This window comes from Arachis stenosperma, chromosome 3 (assembly GCF_014773155.1).
Source record: "Arachis stenosperma cultivar V10309 chromosome 3, arast.V10309.gnm1.PFL2, whole genome shotgun sequence".
Lineage (NCBI taxonomy): Eukaryota > Viridiplantae > Streptophyta > Magnoliopsida > Fabales > Fabaceae > Arachis > Arachis stenosperma.
This window is the reverse complement of record NC_080379.1, coordinates 72,618,365-72,644,282: the sequence shown is the minus strand read 5'-3', so window position 1 is coordinate 72,644,282 and position 25,918 is coordinate 72,618,365. Positions and strand designations below refer to the sequence as shown.

The following is a 25,918-nucleotide window of genomic DNA, read 5'->3' as shown; positions in this document are numbered from 1 at the left end:
ACAACCGAGCCAGCCATTCCGTGAGATCAGAGTCTTCGTGGTATAGGCAAGAACTGATGGCGGCATTCAAGAGAATCCGGAAGGTCTAACCTTGTCTGTGGTATTCTGAGTAGGATTCAATGATTGAATGACTGTGACGTGCTTCAAACTCCTAGCAGGCGGGGCGTTAGTGACAGACGCAAAAGAATCACTGGATTCTATTCCGGCCTGATCGAGAACCGACAGCTGGATAGCTGTGCCGTGACAGGGTGCGTTGAACATTTCCACTGAGAGGATGGGAGGTAGCCACTGACAACGGTGAAACCCTTGCATAAGCTTGCCATGGAAAGGAGTAAGAAGGATTGGATGAAGACAGTAGGAAAGCAGAGAGACGGAAGGGAAAGCATCTTCATACACTTATCTGAAGCTCTCACCAATGATATACATAAGTATCTCTATCTTTATCTTTATGTTTTATTTATTCATCATCTATACCCATTTGAGTCTGCCTGACTGAGATTTACAAGGTGACCATAGCTTGCTTCATACCAACAATCTCCGTGGGATCGACCCTTACTCGCGTAAGGTTTATTACTTGGACGACCCAGTGCACTTGCTGGTTAGTTGTGCGGAGTTGTAGTGATCACGATTTCGTGCACCAACTCTCCTTTTGGATTTTCTTCTGTATTGCTTGGAAGAGTACTAGGAGGGAGTTCAGTAACTTTCTTGCTCAGCTGTCCCACTTGTGCCTCCAAATTTCTAATGGAGGATCTTGTTTCATTCATGAAACTTTGAGTGGTTTTGATTAGATCAGAGACCATGGTTGCTAAGTCAGAGTGGTTCTGCTTAGAATTCTCTGTCTGTTGCTGAGAAGATGATGGAAAAGGCTTGCCATTGCTAACCTGTTTCTTCCACCATTATAGTTGTTGAAACCTTGTTGAGGTCTCTGTTGATCCTTCCATGAGAGATTTGGGTGATTTCTCCATGAAGAATTATAGGTGTTTCCATAGGGTTCTCCCATGTAATTCACCTCTTCCATTGAAGGGTTCTCAGGATCATAAGCTTCTTCTTCAAATGAAGCATCCTTAGTACTGCTTGGTGCATTTTGCATTCCAGACAGACTTTGAGAAATCAAGTTGACTTGCTGAGTCAATATTTTGTTCTGAGCCAGAATGGCATTCAGAGTATCAATCTCAAGAACTCATTTCTTCTGATTAGTCCCATTGTTCACAGGATTCCTTTCAGAAGTGTACATGAATTGGTTATTTGCAACCATTTCAATTAGTTCTTGAGCTTCTGCAGGCGTCTTCTTCAGATGAAGAGATCCTCTAGCAGAGCTATCCAAAGACATCTTGGATAGTTCAGACAGACCATCATAGAAAATACCTATGATGCTCCATTCAGAAAGCATGTCAGAAGGACATTTTCTGATCAATTGTTTGTATCTTTCCCAAGCTTCATAGAGGGATTCACCTTCCTTCTGTCTGAAGGTTTGGACTTCCACTCTAAGCTTACTCAATTTTTGAGGTGGAAAGAACTTTGCCAAGAAGGCATTGACTAGCTTTTCCCAAGAGTTCAGGCTGTCTTTAGGTTGTAAGTCCAACCATATTCTAGCTCTATCTCTTACAGCAAAAGGGAATAGCATAAGTCTGTAGACCTCAGGGTCAACCCTATTAGTCTTGACAGTGTCACAGATTTGCAAGAATTCAGCTAAGAACTGATGAGGATCTTCCAATGGAAGTCCATGGAACTTGCAATTCTGTTGCATTAGAGAAACTAATTGAGGCTTAAGCTCAAAGTTGTTTGCTCCAATGGCAGGGATAGAGATGCTTCTCCCATAGAAGTCGGGAGTAGGTGCAGTAAAGTCACCCAGCACCTTCCTTGCATTGTTGTTGTTTTCGGCTGCCATGGGTTCTTCTTCTTTGAAGATTTCTGTTAGGTCCTCTACAGAGAGTTGTGCCTTAGCTTCTCTTAGCTTTTGCTTCAAGGTCCTTTCAGGTTCAGGTTCAGCTTCAACAAGAATGCCTTTGTCTTTGTTCCTGCTCATATGAAAGAGAAGAGAACAAGAAAATATGGAATCCTCTATGTCACAGTATAGAGATTCCTTGAGGTGTCAGAGGAAAAGAAAATTAGAAGGAAGAGGTAGAAGAATTCGAACTTAGTCAGATAGAGTTCGAATTGTGCATTGAGGAGGAGTGGTACTCCATAAATAGAAGGATGCAAGAAGAGAGGAAGAAATTTTCGAAAATTAAGTAAAAGATTTTGAAAACATTTTGAAAAAGATTTTGAAGAAGATATGATTGAAAACTTTTTTGAAAAAGATGTGATTGAGAAGATATGATTTGAAAGACAATTTAAAAAGATTTGATTTTAAAAATTAATGACTTGCCTAACAAGAAAAGATATGATTCAAACATTAAACCTTTCTCAACAGAAAAGGCAACATACTTGAATTGTTCAATCAAATCATTAATTGTTAGCAAGTATCTTTGAAAAAAAGAAAGAAATTGATTTTGAAAACATTTGATTGAAAGGATTTGATTTGAAAAAGATTTGATTTTGAAAAACTTTGAAAACTTGAAAAAAAAAATTGATTTGAAAACAAAATCCTCCCCCTTGTGCCATCCTGGCGTTAAACGCCCAGAATGGTGCACATTTTGGCGTTTAACGCCCAATGCACTACCTTTTTAAACGCCCAACCAGGCACCCTGGCTGGCGTTTAAACGCCAGTCTGTCCTTCTTCACTGGGCGTTTTGAACGCCCAGCTTTTTCTGTGTAATTCCTCTGCTGCATGTTCTGAATCTTCAGTTCCCTGTACTATTGACTTGAAAATAGAACCAAGATCATATAAACAATGCATGCAAGACACCAAACTTAAAATGAGACACTAGACTCAACAAGAAACATAAAATATTTTTGGTTTTTATGATTTTGTAATTTTTTTGATTTTTTGAAAATTAAGTGAAAAAGAAAATAAAGGTATCAAAATTCTTAATGAGAATTCCAGGAATCATGCAATGTTAGTCTAAAGCTTTAGTCTAAAGGAATTATACATGGATAGCCAAGCTTCAGCAGGACATTGCATTCAAGAGCTAAATTGATGAGAATCAATCAGCTTTGGTGATGATAAGAACATCACCTTGAAACACTAGAATTCATTCTTAAGAACTCTGAAAAATACCTAATCTAAGCAACAAGATGAACCATCAGTTGTCCATACACGAAACAATCCCCGGCAACGGCGCCAAAAACTTGGTGCACGAAATTGTGATCACTACAACTTCGCACAACTAACCAGCAAGTGTACTGGGTCGTCCAAGTAATAAACCTTACGCGAGTAAGGGTCGATCCCACAGAGATTGTTGGTATGAAGCAAGCTATGGTCACCTTGTAAATCTTAGTCAGGCAGACTCAAATGGGTATAAATGATGAATGAAACATAAAGATAAAGATAGAGATACTTATACAATTCATTGGTGAGAATTTCAGATAAGCGTATGAAGATGCTTTGTCCCTTCCGTCTCTCTGCTTTCCTACTGTCTTCATCCAATCCTTGTTACTCCTTTCCATGGCAAGCTTATGCAAGGGTTTTACCGTTGTCAGTGGCTACCTCCCATCCTCTCAGTGGAAATGTTCAACGCACCCTGTCACGGCACGGCTATCCATCTGTCGGTTCTCAATCAGGCCGTAATAGAATCCAGTGATTCTTTTGCGTCTGTCACTAACGCCCCGCCCTCAGGAGTTTGAAGCACGTCACAGTCATTCAATCATTGAATCCTACTCAGAATACCACAGACAAGGTTTAGACCTTCCAGATTCTCTTGAATGCCGCCATCAGTTCTTGCCTATACCACGAAGACTCTGATCTCACAGAATGGCTGGCTCAGTTGTCAGGCGAGCGCTCGGTTGTCATGCGATCAACCATGCGTCGTGTATCAGGAATCCAAGAGATATTCACCCAATCTAGGGTAGAACGGAGGTGGTTGTCAGGCACACGTTCATAGGTGAGAATGATGATGAGTGTCACGGATCATCTCATTCATCAAGTTGAAGAACAAGTGATATCTTGGAACAAGAACAAGCGGAATTGAATAGAAGAACAATAGTAATTGCATTAATACTCGAGGTACAACAGAGCTCCACACCTTAATCTATGGTGTGTAGAAACTCCACCGTTGAAAATACATAAGAACAAGGTCTAGGCATGGCCGTGAGGCCAGCCTCCCAATGATCTAAGATCTAAAGTGATCAAAAGATGAAAAATACAATAGCAAAAGGTCCTATTTATAGGGAACTAGTAGCTTAAGAATTACAAAGATGAGTAAATAACATAAAAATCCACTTCTGGGCCCACTTGGTGTGTGCTTGGGCCGAGCAATGAAGCATTTTTGTGTAGAGACTCTTCTTGGAGTTAAACGCCAGCTTCTGTGCTAGTTTGGGCGTTTAACTCCTACTTTGGTGCCAGTTCCGGCGTTTAACGCTGGGAAATCTGAAGGTGACTTTGAACGCCGGTTTGGGCCATCAAATCTTGGGCAAAGTATGAACTATCATATATTGCTGGAAAGCCCAGGATGTCTAATTTCCAACGCCGTTGAGAGCGCGCCAATTGGGCTTCTGTAGCTCCAGAAAATCCACTTCGAGTGCAGGGAGGTCAGAATCCAACAGCATCTGCAGTCCTTTTCAGTCTCTGAATCAGATTTTTGCTCAGGTCCCTCAATTTCAGCCAGAAAATACCTGAAATCACAGAAAAACACACAAACTCATAGTAAAGTCCAGAAAAGTGAATTTTAACTAAAAACTAATAAAAATATACTAAAAACTAACTAAATCCTACTAGAAACATACTAAAAATAATGCCAAAAAGCGTACAAATTATCCGCTCATCACTGGCCATTCGGCCATGCCTAGACCTTGTTCTTATGTATTTTCAACGGTGGAGTTTCTACACACCATAGATTAAGGTGTGGAGCTCTGCTGTACCTCGAGTATTAATGCAATTACTGTTGTTCTTCTATTCAATTCAGCTTGTTCTTATTCCAAGATATTCATTTGCACTCAAGAACTTGATGAATGTGATGATTATGTGACGCTCATCATCATTCTCACTTATGAAGGCGTGCCTGACAACCACTCCCGTTCTACAAGCAAACAAGGCTTGAATGTTTATCTCTTGGATTCCTTAATCGGAATCTTCGTGGTATAAGCTAGAATTGATGGCGGCATTCAAGAGAATCCGGAAGGTCTAAACCTTGTCTGTGGTATTCTGAGTAGGATTCAATGATTGAATGACTGTGACGAGCTTCAAACTCTTGAAGGTTGGGCGTTAGTGACAGACGCAAAAGAATCAATGGATTCTATTCCAACCTGATTGAGAACCGACAGATGATTAGCCGTGCCGTGACAGGGTGCGTTGAACATTTTCACTGAGAGGACGGGACTGTAGCCACTGACAACGGTGATGCCCAACATACAGCTTGCCATGGAAAGGAGTAAGACGGATTGGATGAAGACAGTAGGAAAGCAGAGAGACGGAAGGGACAAAGCATCTCCATACGCTTATCTGAAATTCTCACCAATGAATTACATAAGTATCTCTATCCTTGTTTTATGCTTTATTCATAAATCATCTATAACCATTTGAATCTGCCTGACTAAGATTTACAAGGTGACCATAGCTTGCTTCATACCAACAATCTCCGTGGGATCGACCCTTACTCGCGTAAGGTTTATTACTTGGACGACCCAGTGCACTTGCTGGTTAGTTGTGCGAAGTTGTGATAAAGAGTTGAGATTGCAATTGAGCGTACCATATTAATGGCGCCATTGATGATCACAATTTCGTGCACCAATGCCTTTGCATACCATTCTGGCGTTTAAACGCCGAGGTGATGCACGTTCTGGGCGTTCAACGCCCATGCGTGGCATGTTCTGGGTGTTCAACGCCCATGTGTAGCATGTTTTTGGCGTTGAACGCCAGTTCCATGTTTGTTACTGGTGTTCAGCGCCAGCTTTTCTCAAGGCACATTCCTGGCATTCAAACGCCAGAATGTTGCTTGTTTCTGGCATTCAGTGCCAGAGTCATGCTCTGTTCTGGCATTGAACGCCAGCCAGATTCTCCTTACTGGCGTTGAACGCCAGTCTGTCCTTCCTCCAGGGTGTGATTTTTCTTCTGCTGTTTTTGATTCTGTTTTTAATTTTTATATTTTTTTCGTGACTCCACATGATCATGTACCTAATAAAACACAAAATAACAATAAAATAAAATAAAATAAAAAATTAGATAAATAAAATTGGGTTGCCTCCCAACAAGCGCTTCTTTAATGTCAATAGCTTGACAGTGGACTCTCATGGAGCCACAAGGTGATCAGGTCAATGTTGTATAGTCCCAACACCAAACTTAACACCAAACTTAAAGTTTGGTTGTGGCCTCCTAACACCAAACTTAGAGTTTGACTGTGGGGGCTCTTCTTGACTCTGAACTGAGAGAAGCTCTTCATGCTTACTCTCTTTTGTCACAGAGGGATGGCCATGTGCCTTAAACATAAGGTAGTCCCCATTCAATTGAAGGACTAATTCACCTCTGTTGACATCTATCACAGCTCCTGCTGTAGCTAGGAAAGGTCTTCCAAGGATGATGCATTCATCCTCTTCCTTCCTAGTGTCTAAGATTATGAAATCAGCAGGGATGTAAAGGCCTTCAACCTTTACTAACACGTCCTCTACTATTCCATAAGCTTGTCTCAATGACTTGTCCGCCAATTGTAATGAGAACAAGGCAGGTTGTACCTCAATGATCCCCAGCTTCTCCATTACAGAGAGTGGCATAAGATTTATCCCTGACCCCAGATCACATAGAGCTTTTTCAAAGGTCATGGTGCCTATGGTACAAGGTATTAAGAACTTGCCAAAATCTTGCCTCTTTTGAGGTAAAATTTTCTGAATCCAGGTGTCTAGTTCACCAATGAGCAAGGGAGGTTCACTTTCCCAAGTCTCATTACCAAACAACTTGGCATTCAGCTTCATGATAGCTCCTAAATATTGAGCAACTTACTCTCTAGTCACATCTTCATCCTCTTCAGAGGAAGAATAGTCTTCAGAGCTCATGAATGGCAGAAGGAGATTTAATGAAATCTCTATGGTCTCTATATGAGCCTCAGATTCCTTTGGATCCTTAATAGGAAACTCCTTCTTGCTTGAGAGACATCCCAGGAGGTCTTCCTCCCTAGGATTTTCGTCCTTCTCCTCTCTTCTGTATTGCTTGGGAGAATACTGGGAGGAGTTTCAATGACTTTCTTACTCAGCTGGCCCACTTGTGCCTCCAGATATCTGATGGAGGATCTTGTTTCACTCATGAAACTGAAAGTGGCCTTTGACAGATCAGAGACTAGATTGGCTAAATTAGAAGTGTTTTGTTCAGAATTCTCTGTCTGTTGTTGAGAAGATGATGGAAAAGGCTTGCTATTGCTCAGCCTATTGCGTCCACCATTGTTAAAGCCTTGTTGAGGTTTTTGTTGATCCTTCCATGAGAAATTTGGATGATTTCTCGATGATGAATTATAGGTGTTTCCATAAGGTTCACCCATGTAATTAACCTCTGCCATTGCAGGGTTCTCAGGATCATAAGCTTCTTCAGAAGCTGCCTCTTTAGTACTGTTGGATGCATTTTGCCATCAATTCAGACTTTGAGAGATCATGTTGACTTGCTGAGTCAACACTTTGTTCTGAGCCAATATTGTATTCAGAGCATCAATTTCAAGAACTCCCTTCCTCTGAGGTGTCCCATTATTCACGGAATTCCTCTCAGAAGTGTACATGAATTGGTTATTTGCAACCATGTCAATGAGTTCTTGAGCTTCTGCAGGTGTTTTCTTTAGGTGAATGGATCCACCTGCAGAATGGTCCAATGACATTTTCGAAAACTCAGATAGACCATAATAGAATATATCTAATATGGTCCATTCTGAAAACATGTCAGATGGACACCTTTTGGTCAGCTACTTGTATCTTTCCCAAGCTTCATAGAGGGATTCACCATCTTTTTGCTTGAAGGTCTGAACATCCACTCTAAGCTTGCTCAGCTTTTGAGGAGGAAAGAATTTATCCAAGAAAGTCGTGACCAGCTTATCCCAGGAGTCCAGGCTATCTTTAGGTTGTGAGTCCAACCATATTCTAGCTCTGTCTCTTACAGCAAAAGGGAAAAGCATGAGCCTGTAGACTTCAGGATCTACTCCATTTGTCTTAACAATCTCACAAATCTGCAAGAACTCAGTTAAAAACTGGTAAGGATCTTCAGATGGAAGTCCATAAAACTTGCAGTTCTGTTGCATTAAAGCAACTAGTTGAGGTTTAAGCTCAAAATTGTTGGCTCCAATGGCAGGAATGGAGATGCTTCTTCCATCAAATTTGGACGTTGGTTTTGTGAAGTCACCAAGCATTCTTCCTTGCATTATTGTTGTTGGGTTCGGCTGCCATCTCCTTCTCTTGTTCTAATATTTCTGAAAGGTTACCTTTAGATTGTTGTAATTTAGCTTCTCTTAGTTTCCTCTTCAGAGTCCTTTCAGGTTCGGGATCAATTTCAACAAGAGTGCCTTTTTTCTTATTCCTGCTCATATGAAAGAGAAGAAAACAAGAAAAGAAGAGGAATCCAGTATGTCACAGTATAGAGATTCCTTTACATTAGTAGAAGAAGAAAAGGGGGGAAGAGTGAAGAAGAATGGGTTCGGATTTTTAGATGAAGAGAGGTGAAGAGAAGTGTTAGTAAATAAATAATTAAATAGAATAAGAAAAGAGAGGGAGAATTTTGAAAATAATTTTGAAAAAGAGGTTAGTATTTTCGAAAATTAAAGATAAGATAAGATTAAAATTAAAATTTAAAACAAAAAGAGTTTTTTTGAAAAAGAGATGAGATATTTTCGAAAATTAGAGAGGGAAAAGTAGTTAGGTGGTTTTGAAAAAGATAAGAAACAAACACAAAGTCAAAGAGTTAGTTGAAAAAGATATTAAAATCAAATTTGAAAAGATAAGAAGATAAGAAGTTAGATAAGATATTTTAAAATCAGATTTTTGAAAAAGATAAAATTTTGAAAAAGATATGATAAAAAGATAAGATAAGAAGATGTGATAAAAAGATTTGTTTGAAAAAGATTTAATTTTTAAAATTAAAATTAATTACTTAACTAACAAGTAACTACAAGATATAATTCTAGAATTTAAAGATTGAACCTTTCTTAACAAGAAAGTAACAAACTTCAAATTTTTGAATCAATCACATTAATTGTTAGCTAATTTTTGAAAATTTGATATAAAGATAAAAAAAAAAGATTTTGAAATTATTTTGAAAAAGATTTTAAAAATTTTCGAAAAATAGAAAAAAATGAAAAAGATATGATTTTTGAAAAAGATTTTGAAAAGATAAGATTTTTAAAATTGAAAATTTGACTTGACTTGTAAGAAACAACTAATTTTGAAAATTTTTGACTAAGTCAACTCAAATTTTCAAAATTTTTGAGAGAAAAAAGGAAAAGATATTTTTTGATTTTTGAAATTTTTTTTATGAGGGAGAAAAACACAATTATGACCCAAAACTTTAAGAATTTTGGATCAAAACACATGATGCATGCAAGAACACTATGAATGTTAAGATGAACATCAAGAACACTTTGAAGATCATGATGAACATCAAGAACATATTTTTGAAAAATTTTTGATGCAAAGAAAACATGCAAGACATCAAACTTAGAAATCTTTAATGCATGGACTCTAACAAACGAAAAATGCATATGAAAAACAACAGACAACACAAAACAAGAAAACATCAAGATCAAACAAGAGGACTTACCAAGAACAACTTGAAGATCATAAAGAACACTATGAATGCATGAATTTCTCGAAAAATGCAAGAAAATTTTTTAAAGCATGCAATTGACACCAAACTTAAAGATTGACTCAAGACTCAAACAAGAAACACAAAATATTTTTTATTTTTATGATTTTATTAATTTTTTTGGATTTTTATTAATTTTTTTATCGAAAATAAAGTTTGGAAAAACGAAAAATAAAAGAAAAATTTTGAAAAAGATTTTTGAAAAGAAAATTACCTAATCTGAACAACAAGATGAACCGTTAGTTGTCCATACTCGAACAATCCCCGGCAACGGCGCCAAAAACTTGGTGGACGAAATTGTGATCCTCAAAGTTGGTCTCTTTGTACTTGTATGAAATTTAAATATTGGCTCTATCAAAAATACCCCAAAGAGATCATGGTATGATGAATTGGGATGTTAATAATCCCTGGTAATGGCACGTGTGATCATAACTCCGTTCAACTTAACCAGCAAGTGTACTGGGTCATCCAAGTAATACCTTACGTGAGTAAGGGTCGATCCCACAGAGATTGTTGGTATGAAGCAAGCTATGGTCACCTTGTAAATCTCAGTTAGGCAGATTAAATGGTTTATGATAAGTTCGAAAATAAATAATAAACAGAAAATAAAATAGTAAATAGTTACTCATATAATTCCATGGTAGGAATTTCAGATAGGCATATGTAGATGCTGTGCTCTTCTCGAATCTCTACTTTCTTATTATATTCATCCAATCCTTCTTACTCCTTTCCATGGCAAGCTGTATGTAGGGCATCACCGTTGTCAATGGCTACATCCCATCCTCTTAGTGAAAATGGTCCTATGCTCTGTCACAGCACGGCTAATCATCTGTCGGTTCTCAATCAGGTTAAAATAGAATCCCTTGATTCTTTTGTGTCTGTCACTAACGCCCAGCCTTCAGGAGTTTGAAGCTCGTCACAGTCATTCAATCCCAGAATCCTACTCGGAATACCACAGACAAGGTTAGACTTTCCGGATTCCCGGAATCCTACTCGGAATACCACAGACAAGGTTAGACTTTCTGGATTTCCATGAATGCCGCCATCTATCTAGCTTATACCACAAAGATTCTGTTGGGGAATCTAAGAGATATGCGCCCGGCCTAAGGTAGAACGGAAGTGGTTGTCAGCACGCGCGTTCATAGGTGAGAATGATGATGAGTGTCACGGATCATCACATTCATCAAGTTGAAGTGTAACGTATATCTTGGAATAAGAATAAGGAGAATTGAATAGAAAATAATAGTAATTGTATTGAAACTTGAGGTACAGCAGAGCTGCACACCCTTAATCTATGGTGTGTAGAAACTCCACTGTTGAAAATACATAAGTGAAAGGTTCAGGCATGGCCGAATGGCCAGCCCCCAAAACGTGATCAATGGCCCCCTAAGATGAAGAATAAAACAAAACTGAGACCAAAGATGAAACGTGGTCAAAAGACAACTAATACACTAGTAAAAAGTCTTATTTATACTAAACTAGCTACTAGGGTTTACAGAGGTAAGTAATTGATGCATAAATTCACCTCCGGGGCCCACTTGGTGTGTGTTTGAGCTGAGCTTGATCTATCCACGAGCTGAGACTTCCTTTGGAGTGGAACGCCGAGTTATAGCGTGTTTCTGGCGTTCAACTCCGGGTCGTGACGTGTTTCTGGCGTTTGACTCCAGACAGCAGCATGTACTTGGCGTTGAGCGCCACTTTACGTCGTCAATTCCCGAATAAAGTATGAACTATTATATATTGCTAGAAAGCTCTGGATGTCTACTTTCCAACGCCGTTGAGAGCACGCCATTTGGAGTTCTGTAGCTCCAGAAAATCCATTTTGAGTGCAGGGAGGTCAGATTCCAACAGCATCAGCAGTCCTTTTGTCAGCCTTTTTCAGAGTTGTGCTCAAGTCCCTCAATTTCAGCCAGAAATTACCTGAAATTACAGAAAAACATACAAACTCATAGTAAAGTCCAGAAATGTGAATTTAATATAAAAACTAATGAAAACATCCCTAAAAGTCGCTTGAACTTACTAAAAACTACCTAAAAACAATGCCAAAAAGTGTATAAATTATCCGCTCATCAGAAAGTAAGACTCATGCAATGCAATGCAACCTACGTATTTGAATACAACTATATGCTAAGATGTTTCTATCTACTTGGTCAAAAGTAAACAAGTTCTCCAAGAAAGACATAAATCAAATTCCACTAATTTAAATCATAAAATAAGAAGCAATTAAACTTGTAAGAAGATAGCTCATGAAAGTAGGGAACATAGAATCATGCGTTGAACCCTCACTGGTGGTCTATATGCACTCTAGTCTCTTAAGTGTCTAGGGTTGATCACTCTACTCTTCTCTAGTCATGCTTTCTAAAACTTTATTCTTCATCTAACCAATCAACAAATATTTAATGCACTAATGCAAACATCATGAGGTCTTTTTCATAGTTGAAATGGAGCTAAGGTAAGGGTGAGGATATATGTATGGCGAAGTGATTTATAAATTGAATCTTTGAGTAACCTAAGCTATCACCTAACATACACACACTCTATGAAATTTTAAAATCATGCATAGGTACCCAAAATTCCCACTTTTGCATTAAGTACTCATGCATCAACTTTTCTTTAATTTTCTCACATATGCATTGATCTTTCTTTAAACTTGACATTGGGGTAATTTTGTCCCCTTATTCACTTTTCTACTTAATTATTTGAATATTTTTGGTTTTTCTCTTTTTTTTTATTTAACCTGAAAACAAACATAACATTTTACTGCATATGGTTTTTCCTTTTTCACATGAGTAGGCACCCAAATTCTAATTATTTAAATAAAGTAGAAACATAACACATTCCTATCAACCCATGTTCCCACAATTTTCCCATACTTAGTTAACACACTATCTTAAGCTAACCAAAGATTCAAATTAGGTAATTAATTATTTTTGCGCTTAAGGCTAGTGATGTGATAATATAAAGAACAAATGGGGATTAAAACAGCTCAAAGTGGCAAACAACGGTAATTGAAAGGGTAGCCTCTTTGGGATAAGTGAGCTAATAAAAATGATGGCCTCAATCATATGCATACATGTAAATACACTAAACAATGGACATATAGAGTGGAACAATGTAAAGATTGCAATTATAGAGAAGAACACACACACACATGAATAAATATCATGGTTAAATAGTGTAACCATACAATTAAGCTCGAAACTCACGGGTTGTGTGGTCTTAGCTATAATTCATGTTCCAAATACAAGCTTCAAACAAGTTTAACATAGAATTTAAATTTGAATTAGTTAATTTTTTTTCAAAAAATGGGGTCTTAAAAGGAAACTTGTTTTTTAACCAAATAGACATGCATGCAAACACTTATTACTATGCAATCTATCCTATCTAATAAAAGAAAAAACAAAAAAATAACCTATTGGTGTTAAGAAAAAGCAATTACCTCCGGAGTCAGGTACTGACCGACCTCCCCACACTTGAAGCTTGGCACCGTCCTCAGTGCCATCAGTCAGGAACAAAGGGGGGCTGGTAATAGCATCTCCACAGTCGGGGTCGTCATGGCCCCCGGTGCTGGTAGGTGAAGTGGAGTATGGAGTGTCTGGTTCTTTTTCATATGGGTGGTTGCCAACAATCAGCTTTTTGAGGTATGTAAATCGGCGCTTGTTGCGGCGCTCCATTCGCTTTATTTGCCGGTCTTGCCGGTCCAACCTCTGAAGTATTTGAAGGAGCAGTTGATTTGTTGAAGGTGCTTGTGATGTGGAAGGAGAAGTGGTATCTCTGGCCAGGTCTATAGTTCGGCTGGTAGTGGCTGCTGGGGGTCTGATGTACTTTCCACTGGGGACATACTGATCATCCCGCAGAATCATGGCCCTGGTGTCTCCAGCTCTGTAGGAGACTCTGGCTGCTGAGACTAGATCTGAAACTAAGGAAGAAAAGGAAAGGTTACCCGCAATTTGTACGTGTCCCATGGCTTGCTGGATGTGTCTTGGTAAGTTGAGAGGCTGGTCTGTAAGGATACACCAGATGAGAACAGCCATGTCCGTAGTGAAGGAAGACTCGTGGGTGCTCGGAAAGACATAGTGGGACATGATTTGTGCCCACACTCGAGCTTCCAAGGTAAGTGCTGAAGCCGAGATACCCTTAGGTTAAGATCGATGGTATCCATAGATCCAGTGGCTGCCAGGTTGTGCTATAACTTGGAGGACGTCGTCCTAGACTAATTGGTATGTCTGGTGCTTGACAGAGGCTTTCTGGTATGCGTTCAATCCTTCGGGAGCAGGGGGGAGATCTAAAGCTTGCTGAATGGCCCCTTCAGATATAGAGACTTGCTTCTGACGAACGTAGACAGACTGCAGTTCGGGCATGTGAAAATTAGAGCAGAATTCAACTACCCATGAAAGGTTGACCTGCCGTGGCTGCCTTCATAAGAATCCCCAGTGTCTGCGCTCAATGCGGGGCTATACAAGATCAACAATGTTATAAGGGAGGATGAGTAGGTGCCCATTGTTGTAATTCCGCTTAGCCAGGATGGGGAACATCTGCTCACAGTAGCAGTTAGGGAAACGCGCAGTGTCCCTTGCCGGAAAGGCTTTTTCAGTTTCATCGACCTTGATAATCCTCTTGACCTGCTGTGTTGATGGCTTGACTAATGTTGAGGATGGTTCCGCAGCTAGCGCTTTGTTAGTTTCTCTCCTTGCCGGTGGTTTGTTAACAGCTTTCTCTTTATCCTTCTTGGTGGCCATTGAAAAGGAAAAAAAGAAAGGGAACATGTAAATCAAAGGGTTATGGTGGACGAAATTGTGATCACATCAACGTAGTATTCTTTGTTGTTGTATGGAATCATTATTATGGCACTTATGTGTGGACACAACTCCGTTCAACTAACCAGCAAGTGTACTGGGTCGTCCAAGTAATACCTTACGTGAGTAAGGGTCGATCCCACAGAGATTGTTGGTATGAAGCAAGCTATGGTCATCTTGTAAATCCCAGTCAGGAGGATAAAATTATGGAATTTAGAAAATCAAATATGATTAATAAAAATAAACAGAAAATAAAATGGATAGAGATACTTATGTAAATCAATAGTGGAAATTTCAGATAGGCGTATGGAGATGTTGTGCTCCTTTTGAATCTCTACTTTCTTATTACATTCATCCAATCCTTCTTACTCCTTTCCATGGCAAGCTGTATGTAGGGCATCACCGTTGTCAATGGCTACATCCCATCCTCTCAGTGAAAACGTTCCTATGCTCTGTCACAGCACGGCTAATCATCTGTCGGTTCTCAATCAGGTTGGAATAGAATCCCTTGATTCTTTTGCGCTTGTCATCACGCCCAGCCTTCAGGAGTTTGAAGCTCGTCACAGTCATTCAATCCCAGAATCCTACTCGGAATACCACAGACAAGGTTTAGACTTTCCGGATCCTCATGAATGCCGCCATCTATCTAGCTTATACCACGAAGATTCTGTTGGGGAATCTAAGAGATATGCGCCCGGCCTAGAGTAGAACGGAAGTGGTTGTCAGTCACGTGCGTTCATAGGTGAGAATGATGATGAGTGTCATGGATCATCACATTCATCAAAGTTAAGTGTAACGTATATCTTGGAATAAGAATAAAAGAGATTTGAATAGAAAGTAATAGTAATTGTATTGAAACTTGAGGTACAGCAGAGCTCCACACCCTTAATCTATGGTGTGCAGAAACTCCACCGTTGAAAATACATAAGTGAAAGGTTCAGGCATGGCCGAATGGCCAGCCCCCAAAACGTGATCACAGGATTCAAAATACAATCCAGGATGAGATTATGATAGTAAAAAGTTCTATTTATAATAAACTAGCTCCTAGGGTTTACATGAGTAAGTAATTGATGCATAAATCCACTTCCGGGGCCCACTTGGTGTATGTTTGGGCTGAGCTTGATCTATTCACGAGCTGAGGCTTTTATTGGAGTTGAACTCCAAGTTATAACGTGTTTTGGGCGTTCAACTCCGGATCATGACGTGTTTCTGGCGTTTAACTCCAGACAGCAGCATGTACTTGGCGTTCAACGCCAAGTTACGTCATCAATTTCCGAATAAAGTATGGACTATTATATATTGCTGGAAAGCTCTGGATGTCTACTTTCCAACGCCGTTGAGAGCGCGCCATTTTGAGTGCAGGGAGGTCAGATTCCAACAGCATCAGCAGTCCTTTTGTCAGCCTTTTTCAGAGTTTTGCTCAAGTACCTCAATTTCAGCCAGAAATTACCTGAAATCACAGAAAAACACACAAACTCATAGTAAAGTCAAGAAATGTGAATTTAACATAAAAACTAATGAAAACATCCCTAAAAGTAGCTTGAACTTACTAAAAACTACCTAAAAACAATGCCAAAAAGCGTATAAATTATCCGCTCATCACAACACCAAACTTAAATTGTTGCTTGTCCCCAAGCAACTGAAAATCAATTAGGATAAAAAGAAGAGAATATACTACAAATTCCAAAATATCAATGAATATTAATTATAATTAGATGAGCGGGACTTGTAGCTTTTTGCTTCTGAACAGTTTTGGCATCTCACTTTTTCCTTTGAAGTTCAGAATGATTGGCTTCTCTAGGAACTTAGAATTTCAGATAGTGTTATTGACTTTCCTAGTAAAGCATGTTGATTCTTGAACACAGCTACTTATGAGTCTTGGCCGTGGCCCTAAGCACTCTGTTTTCCAGTATTACCACCGGATACATAAATGCCACAGACACATAACTGGGTGAACCTTTTCAGATTGTGACTCAGCTTTGCTAGAGTCCCCAGTTAGTGGTGTCCAGAGCTCTTAAGCACACTCTTTTGCCTTAGATCACGACTTTAACCACTCAGTCTCAAGCTTTTCACTTGGACCTTCATGACACAAGCATATGGTTAGGGACAGCTTGATTTAGCCGCTTAGGCCTGGATTTTATTTCCTTGGGCCCTCCTATCCATTGATGCTCAAAGCCTTGGATCCTTTTTACCCTTGCCTTTTGGTTTTGAGGGCTATTGGCTTTTTCTGCTTGCTTTTTCTTTTTCTTTCTAAATTTTTTTCGCCATTTTTTTTTCACATGCTTCTTTTTTTTCACTACTTTTTCTTGCTTCAAGAAGCAATTTCATGATTTTTCAGATCCTCAATAACATTTCTCTTTGTTCATCATTCTTTCAAGAGCCAACAATTTTAACATTCATGAACAACAAGATCAAAATTATGCACTGTTCAATCATTCATTCAGAAAACAAAAAGTATTGTCACCACATCAATATAATTAAATTAAATTCAAGGATAAATTCGAAATTCATGTACTTCTTGTTCTTTTGAATTAAAACATTTTTCTTTTAAGAGAGGTGAAGGATTAATGGAATTTATTCATAGCTTTAAGACATAGTTACTACATACTAATGATCATGAAGTAGAGACACAAAATATAGATAAACACAACATAAAAACCGAAAAGCAGAAAGAAATAAGAACAAGGAATGAATCCACCTGAGTGAAGGTGGCGCCTTCTTGAAGGTCCAATGATGTTCTTTAGCTCTTCTATGTCCCTTCCTTGCTTTTGTTGCTCCTCCCTCATTGCTCTTTGATCTTCTCTTATTTCTTGGAGAATGATGGAGTGCTCATGATGTTCCACCCTTAATTGTTCCACATTGTGACTCAAACCTTCTAAAGAAGTGTTGAGTTGCTCCCAATAGTTGTTTGGAGGAAAGTGCATCCCTTAAGGCATCTCAGGGATTTCTTGATGATGAACTTCCTCATGCACCTCTTGAAAACCGTGAGGAGCTTCTCTAGCTTGCTCCATCCTTTTCTTGGTGATGGGCTTGTCTTCCTCAATGGAGACATCTCCTTCTATGATAACTCCAGCTGAGTAACATAGATGGCAAATAAGGTGAGGAAAAGCTAGCCGTGCCATAGGTGAGGGCTTGTCGGCTATTTTGTAGATTTCATTGGAAATGACCTCATGAACTTCTACTTCCTCTCCAATCATGATGCCATGAATCATAATGGCCCGATCCACAGTAACTTCAGATCGGTTGCTAGTAGGAATGATGGAGCGTTGAATGAACTCCAACCATCCTCTAGCTATAGGCTTGAGGTCCAGTCTTCTTAATTGGACTGGCTTGCCTTTGGAGTCTCTCTTCCATTGAGCTCCTTCCACACAAATGTCCATAAGGAATTGGTCCAACCTTTGATCAAAGTTGACCCTTCTAGTGTAGAGGCGTTCATCACCTTGCATCATAGGCAAGTGGAATGCCAACCTTACATTTTTCGGACTGAAATCCAAGTATTTCCCCCTAACCATTGTGAGATAATTCTTTGGACTTGGGTTCATACCTTGGTCATGGTTCCTAGTGATCCATGCATTGGCATAGAACTCTTGAACCATTAAGATTCCAACTTGTTGCATGGGGTTGGTTAAGACTTCCCAACCTCTTCTTTGAACTTCATGTCGGATCTCTGGATACTCATTCTTTTTGAGCTTAAAAGGGACCTCAGGGATCACCTTCTTCTTTGCCACAACATCATAGAAGTGGTCTTGATGGCTTTTGGAGATGAATCTTTCCATCTCCCATGACTCGGAGCTGGAAGCTTTTGTCTTCCCTTTTCCTTTTCTAGAGGATACTCCGGCCTTAGGTGCCATTGGTAATGGAAAAACAAAAAAAAGCTTATGCTTTTACCACACCAAACTTAAAATATTGCTCGCCCTCGAGCAATAAAAGAAAGAAGAGAAGAAGAAGAAGAAGAAAATATGGTGGAGAGGGAGAAAGGTAGGTTCGGTTTAGGTGAAGAAGGAGGGGTTGTGTTGTGTGAAAATGAAGTAGAATGGAAGGGATTTATAGGGAAAGGGGGGAAGGTATGTTTGGCCATTTGGGTGGGAATGGGAGGGAAATTGGTTTGAATTTTGAAGGTAGGTGGGGTTTATGGGGAAGAGTGGATGGATGTGAGTGGTGAATGGGGTAGTTGGGAAGAGGAGTTGAGGTGATTGGTGAAAGGTGTTGGGAAGTGTGACATGGGGAAGAGTGATTTTGGATTAGGAGAGTGTGATTAGGATTAAAAGATAAGGTGGGAATATGTTAGGTGGGGATCCTGTGGGGTCCACAGATCCTGAGGTGTCAAGGAATTCCATCCCTGCACCAAATTAGGCATGTAAAATGCCTTCGTGCATCATTCTGGCGTTTAAACACCCATTGGTGCACATTCTGGGCGTTTAACGCCCATGTAAAGCATGTTTCTGGCGTTTGAACGCCAGTTTCATGCTTGTTACTGGCGTTCAGCGCCAGTTTTTCCTCTCTGGGCACATTCCTGGAGTTCAGCGCCAGAATGTTGCTTGTTTCTGGCGTTCAGCGCCAGAATGGTGCTCTATTCTGGCGTTGAACGCCAGCCAGATGCATCTTACTGGCGTTGAACGCCAGCCTGTGCGTCCTCCAGGGTGAAAAATTTTTTCTTCTATTTTTGACTCTGTTTTTAATTTTTTTGATTTTTTCGTGACTCCTCATGATCATGTACCTAATAAAACACAAAATAACAATAAAATAGTATAAAATAGAAATTAGATAAATAAAATTGGGTTGCCTCCCAACAAGCGCTTCTTTAATGTCAATAGCTTGACAGTGGCTCTCATGGAGCCACAAGGTGATCAGGTCAATGTTGTATAGTTGCCCATACCAAACTTAGAGTTTGGATATGGGATCTTAACACCAAACTTAGAGTTTGGTTGTGGCCTCACAACACCAAACTTAGAGTTTGACTGTGGAGGCTCTTCTTCTTGACTCTGAACTGAGAGAAGCTCTTCATGCTTACTCTCTTTTGTCACAGAGGGATGGCCATGTGCCTTAAACACAAGGTAGTCCCCATTCAATTGAAGGACTAACTCACCTCTGTTGACATCTATCACAGCTCCTGCTGTGGCTAGGAAGGGTCTTCCAAGGATGATGCAATCATCCTCTTCCTTCCTAGTGTCTAAGATTATGAAATCAGCAGGGATGTAAAGGCCTTCAACCTTTACTAGCACGTCCTCTACTATTCCATAGGCTTGTCTCAATGACTTGTCTGCCAGTTGTAATGAGAACAAGGCAGGTTGTACCTCAATGATCCCCAGCTTCTCCATAACAGAGAGTGGCATTAGATTTATCCCTGACCCCAGATCACACAGAGCTTTTTCAAAGATCATGGTGCCTATGGTACAAGGTATTAAGAACTTGCCAGGATCTTGTTTCTTTTGAGGTAGAATTTTCTGAATCCAAGTATCCAGTTCACTAATGAGCAAGGGGGGTTCACCTTCCCAAGCCTCATTACCAAACAACTTGGCATTCATCTTCATGATAGCTCCTAAATATTGAGCAACTTGCTCTCCAGTTACATCTTCATCCTCTTCTGAGGAAGAATAGTCTTCAGAGCTCATGAATGGCAGAAGGAGATTTAATGGAATCTCTATGGTCTCTGTATGAGCCTCAGATTCCTTTGGATCCTTGACAAATGGATTTTTGCCGGTATAGAAATTATCAAGTAATCAATCGTAGTATAGTCTAAACCGACGCAAAATCCATCATCAAACAAATCTACAATCTATAATCGAGAGTATTAGTCCCGAGTCGTTCTTCCCTAGGAATGCTACAAGGATGCATGTTATTGGTTAAGTGGTCTTTTTGTGGTTTGAAGAGTGTGGCATAAAAGTGTGAATAAAAGAAAACAACAATCAATCAATATCAAAAGCCTTGGCCAAGGTTGAACATTGGAAGTCCCATCACTATAGCTTCCTTCAATTGTGATAACAAAGGAGTGTTGCTTCACTTAGTTAACCCCTAATTATAGAGGAAAGTCAAGTAAAAGTAATTAACTCAAGTCACAAGTCCTAGTCTTACCCTAGGGAAGTCTAGCTTTAGTGCACTCTAAGTCAATTAGCAATCCTCAATTCTTAATCAACAATTGACATCCATTATTCAAGTGTCTCCAATGACTCAACCACTAGGCCAAGTGAGGGAATACTACTCCATTTCTAAAGTTGGCATTTTCTCAAACACTTGGAGAGCAAGAATGAAAGACATAGTAAAATGGAGAGAAAAGAATTAGAATCAAAGCAATTCAACACAAGAGATTAACAACAATTAACAATGAACAACAATGAAAATGAGATCTTTATTGAATCAATAGAATCCAAAACAACAAAGCTAATTCTAAGATTTACAAGAATTGAACAATTACAACACTAATTGAGATTAGAGAAGATGATCTACAATATGAACAAAGTAAATTAAGAGTGGCAATAGATCTCACCAAGGAATGGTTGAGAATTGAGAGAATGAAGATGAATCCTAGAGAGAAGTTGGAGTTTCTCTCTCTACAAATGTAACTAACTAAAAATATCTACCTAATGATCTAAAATTTGTCTATGGATGTGAATGTGTGAATGTTATGTCAATCCCCTTCAATCCTTGGCTCTTATATGCATTTTGGCGCCAAAGTTGGTTGCTGAAACCTCTCAAAATCGCCAGGCACGTGTTGTAATAAAAGAATCACGTGCGGGCTACGACGCGCGCGCGCACGGTACGCGTGCGCGTCCCTGGCTAATTCTGCAATGTGCGCGCGAGCGCCTTGTGCGCGTACGCGTGCTTGGCCGAAGTCAATTCTTTGGCTTTTTGTGCTTCTCTCCACTTGCATGCTTCCTTCCTTGCCTTCTTTGATCCATGCCTAGCCTATTTCAATCCTGGAATTACTAGCAAACACATCAAGGCATCTTATGGAATCAAGGAGGAAATAGAATTCATCAAAATAAGGCTTAAAAAGCATGTTTTTACACTTAGGCACAAATATGGGAGAGATAGCAAAACCATGCTAATTTATAGGCTAAATGTGACAAAAGGTTATCAAAATACTCTAAATTCAATACAAGACAAACCCTCAAATTGGGGTTTGTCAACCTCCCCACACTTAAGCCTTAGCATGTCCTCATGCTAAAATAAGAAGGAACTAAGGGTTATGACATTTATTTGGATGCAACTAAACTACATGGGTCCTATCTAAATGCAACTATCTAAAGTAATTGAAAATGCTTAGTTCAAACAAATCAATTCCCAAGAGCATGTGTAAGCACAAGAGCTAGGCGATAGGAATTAAATCCAAACCACAATTGTATTGAATTAGCAAAAGGAGTTCAACTTACAAGAATATAGATAATACGGGCGAATACATGTGATTGAACTTTTTGAACCCTCACCGGATGTGTATCCGCTCTATTCACTCAAGTGTTTAAGGGTTAATTCACTCAATTCTCTTCTAATCATGTTTTCCAAAATTTGATTTTCTTCTCACAATCAACACTTATTCAATGTATGCATACATTCATCATGAGGTCTTTCATTTGGGTTGTAATGGGGTTAGGATCAAGGTAGGATCATTTATGGTTAAGTGGACTAGGATTTGAATCTTTGATTAGCAGAGACTTTCCCACCTAGCTATATAATGACCTATACAAATTCAAACTATCCTAACTACCCATTCTTCACTTTTTCTTACATACTCATGCATTCTTATTTGATTCATAACACATATGCATTGATTCCTTTTTATTGACTTCACTTTGGGGCATTTTGTCCCCTCTTTATTATATATACTTTTTTTTTTCTTTTTCATCATCATTCATTTTTTTTCTTTATTTTTTTTTCTTTATTTTTCTTTTTCATTCATTCTTTTTTTTCTTTATTACATACAAGAACATCAATGCACAAGGTTTTTACATTTAATCAATACATGAATATGTACCCAATTCCTAAACATGAAAGTGTACTACCCCTTTTATCCCATCCAATGTTCCCAAGCCTCACCAACTTTGAATAATAAACACTCTCACTAGCCTAGGCTAATCAAAGATCCAAACAAGGACTTTTGTTGGTTTTTCGCCTTGGGCTTGTAATGTGCTAAATTGAGAATAAGTTGGTTAAACATAAGCTCAAAATTGGCTAACAATGGAGTATAAAAGGGTTGGCCATTTGGGTAAGTGGCTAATGAGGTGATGGCCTCAATCATATAATGCATAAATACAAGAAATAAATGGACATATAGAATCAAGCAAATCAAGGATCACAATCATAGAAAGAGAACAATTTCACACAAGAATGGAAAATAAGTGGTTATAAAATGTAACCACATCAATAGGCTCAAGTCTCACAAGCTTGTGTTCTTAGTTCAATACATGCTTCACGAGGTATGAAATTCAAGCAAGTTTCACCAAAAATTTCCTTCAATCAATTGGGTAATGCCCTCTATTTAAACTTCTTGGAAAATCTCAATGTTTGACTAAGCAATAAAAGTATCTAAAATAAATTCAAAATACATCAAATATACACAAAAAGTGTGCAAAGTGAGATAGCTAGAAAAGTGGTTAAAATGTTCACCGGTATCTAATTATGCCACCGGCTACCTCCCCACACTTAAGATCAAGCATCGTCCTCGATGCTAATCCTGAGGATCCGGGATAGGTACACCGGTAGGCTCTGGCTGTGGCGGTGGTACCGGCTGAGCAGCGGCGATTATGGAGGGGGGAAGAAGGGAGTGCGCTGCGGCGCAACGCTCTTCGCGTCTTAGGATTCCCATTTTTTGAATCGGCGCGAGCGCGCACCTTGCGCGTCCGCGTTGATTGAGAAAACTTGAGGTCTACGCGTGCGCGTATAGCGCGCCTGAGCGTATGTGAGCAAAATGGGAAGGGACGCGTGCGCGTATAGTGCGCGCACGCGTGCATGGAGTTGGGCTAGGAGCTTAGAGTTGACCCAACGCAGGCCTAACTCTCTGGACAATGGCCTGGAAGTCGCGCAATCAGATCGGCGCGCACGCGGCATGTACGCGTCCGCGCGAAGCAGGTTGGGCCAGGGGCTTAAGGTTGGCCCAAAACTGGCTCAACTCTCTGTGGATTGGCTCAATCGATGCAGCAGTAAATGGCGCGGACGCGGCAGGTGCGCGTCTGCGCGAATGTCCATATGCTTGACGACGGCGCGCACGCATGTTGTGCGCGTCCGCGTGTATTGCGTTGGGCTCAAGGCATGATGGTTGCCCAAGGGCGGCCCAACTCTCGGGAGTGTGGCTCATGGTGCATCCATACAGGGACGCGTGCGCGTACATGATGCGCTCGCGTCCACCCCCTTTTTTTCTTTTTTTTTTTTTTGAATTGCCTAAAAACTCTAATTGCCCAAAGGCTCCCCATGGTGCCTACAAGGCTACAACTCCTTATTTAGTCAAAATCACACACTTTCTAAAATGCAAGTTGGTTTTGAGATTTATTCTATTTCTACTAAGCACAACATATATGTTAATATGCTAGCAACTAATGTACACAAACAAGCTAATTATGAAATGAAGACCTACCTACAATGGTAACTCAAATCACTTATTAAACAAGGTTAGAAGAGAGTGGAAAGAGTTTACCATGGTGGGGTGTCTCCCACCTAGCACTTTTAGTTAAAGTCCTTAAGTTGGACATTTGGTGGAGTCCTTGCTAGGGTGGCTTATGCTTGAACTCTTCTTTGAATCCCCACCAATGTTTGCTCTTCCAATAGCCTCCGGGATCCCAATTTAAACGTACAAGGCCTTCAAGGGGGCCTAAGCAAGTAACAAGACCCCTAAGTTGATAGTGATCTATGTATGTTCCGGGGTCCCATACTTTATTTGTCAACCCCTTTTCTTCTTGATCTTCATGCTTCCAATGGGGTAACAAACTTATTGAATTCTCCTTGTAACTCATACTCATCATCCTAATCCCTTTGAATTTGGCTTCACTCCACCTTTGAGACTCAAAGTTTGATATTCCATCCTTTATGCACCTTGATTCAAATTGTCCACCGACATCTAATCCGTTCTTACTCTCTAGCCCACAAAGAGCTCTAAGTTGACCGTCCGTTTCTAGCAATGCATATTGATATGGGCCAAGAAAATTAAAGGATGAGATGATTACCCACTCAATTTGTGATTGGGACGGCGACTTAGCAATGAAGATATCCAATGGTCTTGACATTGTAGGTTCCACTTCCTTTGGCTCCTCCATGATGATTTCCATCTTTTGATAACTTTCTTTAAATTCTTGTTGTTTGCTAACTTCCTTCAAACCTTTATTATTGATCAAGTCATGTGTTGGAGGTTGCGCACCCTCCTCAACATTGGCTTCACATTCGAAGGGGGAAGCTTCAACAAGATCACCATTGTCACTTGATGTAGAGTTGTTTTCGTTGATGGAGCTTTCTTCTTGTTCAACCTCCTCTAGGTCTTCTTCCACTTCTTTATCTTCAACAACCTTCATTTCCTCCGCTTGTTGCAACACACACTCCATTTCTTTGTGCTCAACTTGAGACTCTAAAGTCTCTCTCATACCTCCCTCTTCGGTTGCTTTCTCACAATCATCCGTGAACTCATTTCGCTTGTGATATGAATCCCAAGAATCTATCTTTTGACGGATGGTTGCTTGAAGTTGATCCATTTCTTCCTTGAAATGATCCCTTAGTTCTTGTTCCGCTTTACTAACATAAGTAGGATCATATTGCTCTTGGATTAATGGACATTGATATGCTTCCATGGAGGTTTGTGGCGGAGAGGAGAAGTCATAATATGGTTGGAAAGAAGATTCATCGAAGCTTTGAGGTGGGAAATTATTTTGGTTATTGGTAGAAGGTGAAACTATACGGGACGTAAATTCTTGGAGGGTAGAGGTGAAACTAGTGAAGGCGGTTTGGATCTCTTCTTGCTCTTGAAGAATGATACCAAGTGTATCATCCATGGGGACTTGGGTTGGAGGATAAAAATGTTGGAGTGGTGGTGATTCAAGGGTTGCTTGTTCATAATCGTCACAAGGGTATGCATAGGGGAAATATAGATTTGGATCATATGTGGGCAATTGGTGGAAATAAGATGTGGGTTGAGAGTATGGTGCATAGAATGGTGGTGGTTGAGAGGTATAACCATGATAAGAATCATCATATCCATAGGAATGATATGCATTATAGGGAGGATTACCATCATAGTAGCTTGAAGGGGAAGGTAGCCATGATGATTGCTCATATGGATATGGCT

General features: G+C 39.7%; 1 non-coding gene across 1 annotated transcript; it reads left to right on the top strand.

The window, feature by feature from the left end:
- The first annotated feature begins 1,384 nt into the window (after nt 1-1,384).
- On the top strand, nt 1,385-1,492 carry LOC130970911 (small nucleolar RNA R71). Its single transcript, XR_009082156.1, has one exon. It is a non-coding gene; the product is annotated as a small nucleolar RNA R71 (small nucleolar RNA).
- Nucleotides 1,493-25,918: the final 24,426 nt, after the last annotated feature.